The sequence below is a fragment of the Lonchura striata genome, chromosome 22 (genome assembly GCF_050655825.1).
Source record: "Lonchura striata isolate lonStrDom1 chromosome 22, ASM5065582v1, whole genome shotgun sequence".
Classification (NCBI taxonomy): Eukaryota; Metazoa; Chordata; class Aves; order Passeriformes; family Estrildidae; genus Lonchura; species Lonchura striata.
The window spans coordinates 1,640,540-1,648,829 of NC_140724.1; positions in this window are offsets into that span (position 1 = coordinate 1,640,540).

An 8,290-nucleotide genomic window follows, 5' to 3' on the forward strand; every position below is an offset into this window, starting at 1 on the left:
GGAGGAGAATGGGTTTTTCACAGATGAGTAAACATCTCCTTGGGTTTCATAGCTGTGGGGTGGTTTCGTTTATTGTGTTTTGGGTAATAACATGAGCCGCCAGTGTTCCTGAAGCTAAACTGCCTCTTTACAGAGAGAATGATTTACAGAAATAGGGCACATCAGTCATGTGGGTTCAAGCCTGACTTTTCCAAGCCTCTTTTCCCCAAAGGAGCCCTTCCCCAAGCAGCATCCAGGGTCCTGCAGAGGCATCAGGAGACAAGTCCAAAAATCTGTGTGCTCTAGGAATCACTACAAGCTAATTGCAGCAAATTAATTACAGCACAAACGCAATTTCTTTCCTCAGGCAGGTGTGGAGACAGCTCTGCAGTGAGCTGGGTTGGACCCAGCCTCTGCTCCCAGCCTGTGCTAGGCTGGCTGTTCTCCCCTGGGTGTCCAGCCTGGCCTGGAGCTGGTGTCACTCTGTCACCCTGGTGTGCCTCATGGCACTGCAGAGCAGTGGGCTCAGCACTGCTGATGGGATTCCTACCCCTCAGCACCTGGCCCAGGTGAGTGGGAGGCAGGTGAGCTGCCCTGTCACACCCCTGTCTCCAGCTTCTGCCTGGAGTGACAGAGCAGCACAGTATTTCCATTTGTTGCCAGTATTGTCCAGGTCCAGTCAATCAGGCTTTGGTCCCTAAATCCTTTTAATCTCTTGCTTTTCCTAAGTTCATTAGGCTTTCAAAGCAAGACATAAAAAGACAAATCTCCTCATGGTAAGTCAGTCATCCCTGTAGAAGTGCTGCCAGATCTCTGATATCAAACCTGATCCAATAGCCCCATGCTGAAATGTGTGAGAGGATGTATTAGAGAGCTTTGAAAATGGTTCAGTGCAACCACTGCATCCCCCTGGGTTTAAACTGAAGGGTGAAAACATTTGCATATATTTTCTTCATTAAAAAAAAACCCATAGACACACTCAGCATTTTTCATGCAGAGCATCTATACATAACAATTTGATTTTGTCTGTTCTGTCCAAATGTTTTATACTGGTTTAAAATTCTGTGCAAGATAAGCTGTAAAGAAAGTAAATCTCAATAATTTATCTTCAGTCTGGTTGGGTCTCTCCCCAGACTCACTTTCCAGTCAGTGCTAACTGGAATAAGGGTGGCACTGGGAGACAGCTGCAGATGTGGCTGCCAGCACTGAAGCTGTCATGTTTTAGAAGTGTTTCATTGTTGTAGCCCGTACTGAGGCAGCTCTCCAGAGCCTGGTGCAGGTGAGTCAGGTTGTGTTTCAGGGGCAGGACACTGACTTCCAGTGGTGTTTTATGCTCAGACACAGCTCAACACAAATAACATGTGTTTTTATCTGGTTCCTTGTGTGGAGGCAATGGAGCTCTATGGCAACAGGGTGTAACCTGAGGCAGCCCTGAGATATGCAGCTTCATACAAAGATTAATTATGGGGGAAGAATGCTCCTGCTACGTAAGTGGTGCTTCCTTTGTTAAGTTCCTATTGCATCAACTTAATTAGCAAGTCCTGACCTTTAAAACCGCCTTCCATAATCTTCAAATTAAGTGTGTGGAAGTCTGATTCTTCCTCTGGGCTGCACCTGCCTGAGGTCATGGACCTGAGCAGCTGCCAGCCTGCTCCCACAGCAAGAGGCTGTGGGCAGTCCCCAGGGCTGGAGTGGGGCTGGAGACAAGCAGGATCCACTTTGGGGGTTGAATGAGAGCCCAAGAGACAAAGCAAATGTCCATTAACCCTGCGGTGTGTTCCTGCTGAAGTTACTGCACTGGACTCAAGTGTGAGGCTGCAGGAAGAATTCTGTAGTGGGCCACTGCTCCCTAATTGAACCTTGTCACCCACTTGCAAGTCTCTGACAAAAGCCTTTGTCTAACATGTTTTTAATCAGTGTGTGCATTTCAATTTGCATATTAATAGCAAGGAACTGTTATTACAGCTGCTGTTGATGAGATGGTGTCAAGCCATCTTCCCATCTGAGGAAAGAAAGAAACTGCATCTATTATGTAAAGAATGACTTTGGCAGAGAACATGTCTGAGGATGGTCCATTCTTTGTCTTTATCCTCCTTTATCTCTGCCTTTATTTTGCTCCTAATGGCTCATATGGATGCATTCATTAAGCTTCTTTTTTTCCCTTTAGAACAAGGATTATTTAACAAGAGACTGGGACAGGATTTTGTGCCTGTTGTGACAGCTCCAAGCTAAATACAGCAGTCTTGTTCATTGTTTTTGACTTTTGTAAAATGGCAAAAGGTGGCCCCGCTCTGGGAGCCGTTTTTTGCAGCTGACCCAGAAGAATAATTAACATGCTGTAATGAACTATGGCACTGCTCTCCAGGTTCCTGCCTTCCACAGCTCCACAGGTGTTGGCTTCATTATCCATCCCAGTGCCAGACTGGGCTGTGGTGGTGCTGGTGGCACAGGAGGCAGATGGAGCACGGCTGCTGCTCCACAGAGGATGCACAGGAGGAGGGGGACAAGGGACAAGGCTCATGGAATAGCTCAGAGCAAACCATGACAAAGGAGAACTGTGGAAGTAGAAAATGCAAAGAAAAAGCCCCAAGAGAAAAAAGCAGTGAGCAGTGCCCTCCAGCTCAGCTCCACAAAAAGAGCAAGCCCTGCTGCAGCAGAGGCAGTGCTGCACACACACATTTATTGAGAGCAGTGCTGGTCTGAACAGGCAGGCAACTTCAGTTCACCCACTGCTACCAATTCAACAGCTTCTCCTAATGAGGGAATTGTTATCAGTGCTAGGGAATGTGGAACCCAGCAGGTGCACAGGATTAAATAATGGAAAAGCAGCTTTGCTAGTGCCAAAAACGTGGTAGTGCAATGTCGGGTGAGTGGGACCCTTGGAGAGGTGCTGTGAGGATGCTGCTTTTGTGTTTGACTTTGGGGAGCACAGAGATGGGAGAGGTTTGTGCCACTGGGCCACTTGGTTGGGGTGGCAGGAGCAGGGCTGTGGTTGGAACAGGAACAACTGTGGACTCTTCCCTCAGCCTGCCCTCAGAAGTGGCACAAGGCACAGGCTGCTCAGGTGATGCCTTTGGCTGTTCCTGCAGTTTAAATTCGGAAAGGTCTGGCCAGAGTCCAGCTCACAGCATACACCTCTAAACCAGGGGAGTGCTGTCTCGATTGCTCCCCCCATGACTCACTTTCTAATGCAGATATTTAGTTCAGTAGTGCAGTAATGCATTAAAATGGGTGTCAGTAAAAAGGCAAAGCTAATTCTGCAAGACCCAAACGATTCTGCCCTGCTGTCTTGGACTGAGCATCTTTGGCCACTGACCAGCAAGTGCCTATAGGCTCTGGAAACAGGAAGGCCAAATCAGACTCTGCTCTTGTGCCCAAGGTTGTTTTCCTCTCCAAATACCCCATCTGCAGCCTCTCCCTGGCACAGCTCTGGTGCTTATTTCACCCTTATAATTAGTTCTATGTGATTCACGATCAGTGTTGTAGTAGTGAGGGTATAAGGCTATAGCATAATAAGGTTTATGGTGAAATTAGAGTATCCAATGGATTCAGAGACCAGACGGGCTTTAGGGCAGCAACAGATTCTTCTTTGGATCTGGAATAGGAACAACAAGCTTCCAGCTAGATGTTGACTAGAAAAAAAATCAGCTTCAACTTAATGTAATTATGGCAACAAATTAGACAGTGTGAGGGGAAAGATAGTAAGTCCCTGTAAAATTAAGTAGTATAAACCTAATTTATTATTTCAGATTTGGGAGATTTAAATAGTGTTACAATCATCACCTAATTTCACAGGGGTTGAAATGAATTTGTTGTTTGGCATTGGACAGAAAGTTGGAACTGCCAGTTGCCAGCTGTGATTGCACATGTTGAGGGTTGTGTTTGGGGGCTTGTTCAACCCTCTGTTGCCATTCAGCATCATGCACTTGTATGTGAAAATGCCCAACGTGGTGATTTCTGTTCTGAGAACAGGATATTTGTGTCTGTGACAGTTCTAAAGCAAGCACAAACATAGAGGTGCTTTGCAAAAGGAATGTTAAAAATGAATGATTTTAAACCGTGCTGTATGGTTGGATTAATTTTGGGTTTTTGAGGATTTATTTCAGTTGCGTCTCTCTTCCCCCAGCCAAACCCTGTTCATCTCAGAGAGGCTTTGGCACAGCAGGATGCTTGTTTGGGTCACACCAGTCTCTCCCTCTCCCACCTGCTCCTCTCTGAGGTTTCCTCTCAGAGCAGGAGCCAGATCTCCTGCATCCCTGCCACTCTGGGGAGGGGAGCGGTGGCAGCAGCAGGACCTGCACAGGGTTGGACAGAGAGAGCCCAGGGCAGCCTGCCACGGCGAGGGGACATGGCACAGCAGTGCTGGGAACAGCAAATGGAGCTCAGGAAATCATCCATCACCCTCTCAGTGCTGAGAGCACCGTGGCAAACACACTGCCAGCCCACCCGGCCCTGCCTCCCCTCTTTGCCAGTTGCCTCAGTATATTCGCACTGATGAGTAATAAAGTAATATTTTAAATTCAAACCCAATGGTTCAGACCCATTTCTCTGCATAGCAACACCAGGCTCCAGTCCTAGGAGGGGCATTTAGAAAGGCCTCAGAGACATTTAACAGAATTTTCTCTTGGACGTCAATCTAGAGAACAGCTCTGGAGCCATTCCCTGTTGGCGGGCTTCAGTATGCGTGTTTTAAATAGTCAGCTGCTGTGCAAGTTTAATACAAAATACAAGTATTCTATTTAATTAAACATGCAGTTAAAGAATATATACAACTTGCAGAGGGATGCTCTGTGGCTCCTCTGCCCCTCAGTGTGTCACCGTGGCACTGCTGTCTCCTCCTGGCTGAGCAATAAGCTGGCAGCAGCTTCAGCAGTGCCCTTGGGGGCAATGCTGGTCCCCAGAGCAAGTCCCTCCCCTGTCCTGCTGAGAAGGACCCAAAGCTTATTAAGTCACTTGGCCCTTGGGGAGATTTATTCCTGTGACAGAGCACGGGTGATGTGGCTGTGCCTGTGCCAGGGCTGAGCCTCACAGTCCAGCAGGGCAGCCCTGAGGGCTGGAACTGCTGTTTCCTCTGGTGCTGGATCGGGCTGTCAGTCTGGGTCATTAAATATCTCCTCGGTCTTCTCCCCACAAACTTTTCCTCATTTTTCTTGGCCTCCTGCATACTAGCGTGAGTGACTTGTGTCAAAAAAACATTAGCCAGAGAATGAATCCAGAGTGCAAAATGTGCTGGTTTTTATGTGCTGTCTGTGCTAGTGTTTAACGAAGCCTCAGCCAAAAATAGCAGACTTTGGGGGTACTCGGTAGTCTCCTGCTCATCAGCTCGTACTGTTCCTGTTGCTGTTGTCTAGCAGAGGCTGGCTGGGCTCCACAGCAGTTTCAGCCACCTGCAGTAGATGCACGGGGAGAGCAGAGTGCTCTCCCTGCCTCTTGGAGGCTTTTCCTTGCCCTGCACAGCTGGGTGGGAGTGCACCATGGCTGTGGGTGCCCCAGCCTGGGCCAGTGACATGGCAAAGCACAAGCGGCTCGGGCGTGCAGCCTCCATGCACAAACCACTCACATGAGCCACCCCAGCAGCTTCTGCTTCAAAACTGTGAAAATTATTTTGCATGTTTAACACTGCTGTAATAGCTGTGATGGTATTTACAATTCCAATCAGCCAGAATCTTTGCCAGGGCTGTTGTGTGTGGTGGCCTTGTGAAGTCACTCTCTGCTTTTGCTCAGGAGTGAGAGCACAGCGCTCCCAAGGGTTGCCACGTTGGTCACGGATGGACAAAGAAGTGCTCATTAACTGGCTTATCCCCCTAAAAGGGCGGCACAGAATCCTGCCAGGCACTTGGAGGCTCCAGCTGGCAAAGGCAATTCTGCTGGGCTTTTGCTAGAAAGTCAGAAAATCTGCCCTTTGGAAGCTCCTGTATGGAGGATTTCTTGTTTGTCATCACCAGAAGTCACTGGCACAGAACTGCAGGCAGGGACTCTCAGGAGAGCGCCAGGGACAACACCTGGAGTTCATGAAGGAGGAATTAGGGAGTGGCTGGAGAAATCCTGCAGCAGAAGCAGAAGAGCAGCTCCCCTCTGGTCTCCAGTAGGCTGGTTGGTCTGTGGGTGACTCTGAGGAGCAGGCTGGCCTCCTGCCCTGCTGGGAGCAGTGCCAGTGTTGGGCTGTGAGATGGGCACTGGGGAGTGTGGCCCACCACCGCAGCCCGGCTCCCTGCTGTTCACCTCTCGCAGTAAATTCGGCTCCTGGGGTTTGTGTGACAAGCCAGGTGAGTGATGCAGCAGATTTACAAGGCTGCAGTGGCAGTAGCTGTCAGCTCACAGGTTCTGCTGTGCTCCCTGGGCTGACAGGCAGGTGACCTGATGAACTGAAAAGGTCCATGCATGTCTGCACATGCATTTTGCAGAAGTATCTTAAATGGCAAACCTGCAGGTTTCAGATTGTCCTTGCAGCCGGTTCTCTGTGTGTCTGTGTCTTTCTGGCGAAAGTGCTTTGCTGAGCTGCCTTTAATGTTTAGTGAATTATCTCATTTGTTTTCCCTCTGTCAGTATCTGTTTGCCAACACAGGCTGCAGCAGGGGGTCCTGCTATTGGCATGTTTATTTAATCGATGTTCGGGTTTTTACTCAGGCGGATTCCCAGCAATATTCCAAGCCCAGGGGTCACGTCTCTGCTGTGTGTGGACTTGGGGATAACGCTTGAATAGAGGCAGGAAAGCTTCTACTATAAAAAGTAGCTGCTGCTTTTTCACCGAGGTGAGCTGGGGTGTGAGAAAGCAACATTAATGCTTAGTAGTTTTTAGGCATCCAAGTTTGTAAATCTACAGTCTTAAAACTTGTCCACACAGCAGAATGAGTTTCTGCAGCCTGGTTTGCTCTGTGCCCTTTCAATCCATTAAAACTCACGCTCCCTGCTCCCCCTTGCTTCCCAGTGCCTCTGCCCTGCTGTGTGCAAAGCTGCAGTGTTTTGTTTTCCTCTTGCCAAGCCCGGTGCCTCCTTAACAGACGAGTGGGCTGAGGCAAAGCCCATCTGGGTGGGAGCTGGGAGTGAGGGGAAGCGTGGGAGGCACAAATGCTTCACATCATTAGATAAACTTGGTGAGTTTGCCTTAAAAGCTCCCCGTAGCTTCAGCACACATTAATGGCAGCACAAAAATCCAGCCCGGCACCAAACCAGCCTGGAATCTGTTTGCACCAGGGTGCAGGAGCTGGTGGCACGGTCACTGTGTCCCTGCTGAGCCCCCAGCACCCGGGAGCTCCCACATCTCTGAGCCTCATCTGGTGCTCCACAGCAGCCCCGGCCCTGTCCCCTGCTGGCTGTGGGGCTGTGCCAGCACCAGGCACCATGAGCAGTGAGGGCAGCTAAAGTGATGAACCTCTGGGCAGGTACAGGGACATTCTGCAGTTACCTGGAGCCTTTCACCCACAGGCTCTCAGAGCTCCTAAGAAATAGCAGCTAATTAAACTTCCTGTGTTCATTGACCACACTTTGCTGATGAGAATCCAGTTTGGAGAGCAGCTGCCTGTTCTCCAGGCACTGCCAGTGAGGAAAGCCTGGGTAGGAGGATGTGTCCCACGGACAGGTGGGACCTGGAGGTTTGGTTTCCCTTTGCTTTGCAGAGCTTCTCCCAGAGGAGCTGGGGGTCCTGTGTGGCTCAGCCAAGCAGAGTGGGCAAACCCTGTGGTGGGACGGGACATCCCTCTGGGTGATTGCTGCAGCAATGTGGAGAAGTCCCAAGCTAACGGGAGAACAGCTGGATATGGAGCAAGAGACTGAGAGTGCTGAGAAGGTCATTTTATGAGGCTATTCTGAGTCTGCAGGGTGACTTACTTCTCTCCAAGGTTTGGTTTGGGATGACATATATTATTCCTATAGCAAGAATGGGTGTCTTCCCTCCTGGTTTATTTATGAAAATATCTTCTATTCATAGCACTGCAGAAAGTGTGATATGATTTATCTGAAGGTACAATCAGAATTTTTTTAAATATTCCAGAGCTGTAGTCAGCAGGGACTGTGGTGGTTAATATTCAGAGACAGAAGCCTCCAAGGTTTTGAGTCACAATTATTTCTTAGTGTATGAGGCAAGAGAAGTAGCCCTGAGTGGAGAGTGGCAGGCACAGCTCCTGGCTGCCTCGAGGCACCCCAGCTGGGCTAGGAAGTGTCCTCCTGCCCAGGGCTTCCTGCTGGAGGTGGTGGGGCTTGACTCTGAGCTGCAAAACCTCTGGGCCAGTCTGAGCCTGCTCAGCACTGCAGCTCCCTCTCATGCTCTCGGCAGAATCTCCCTTGTTCCTCCTCCTTCTGAAACTGGGAAGGT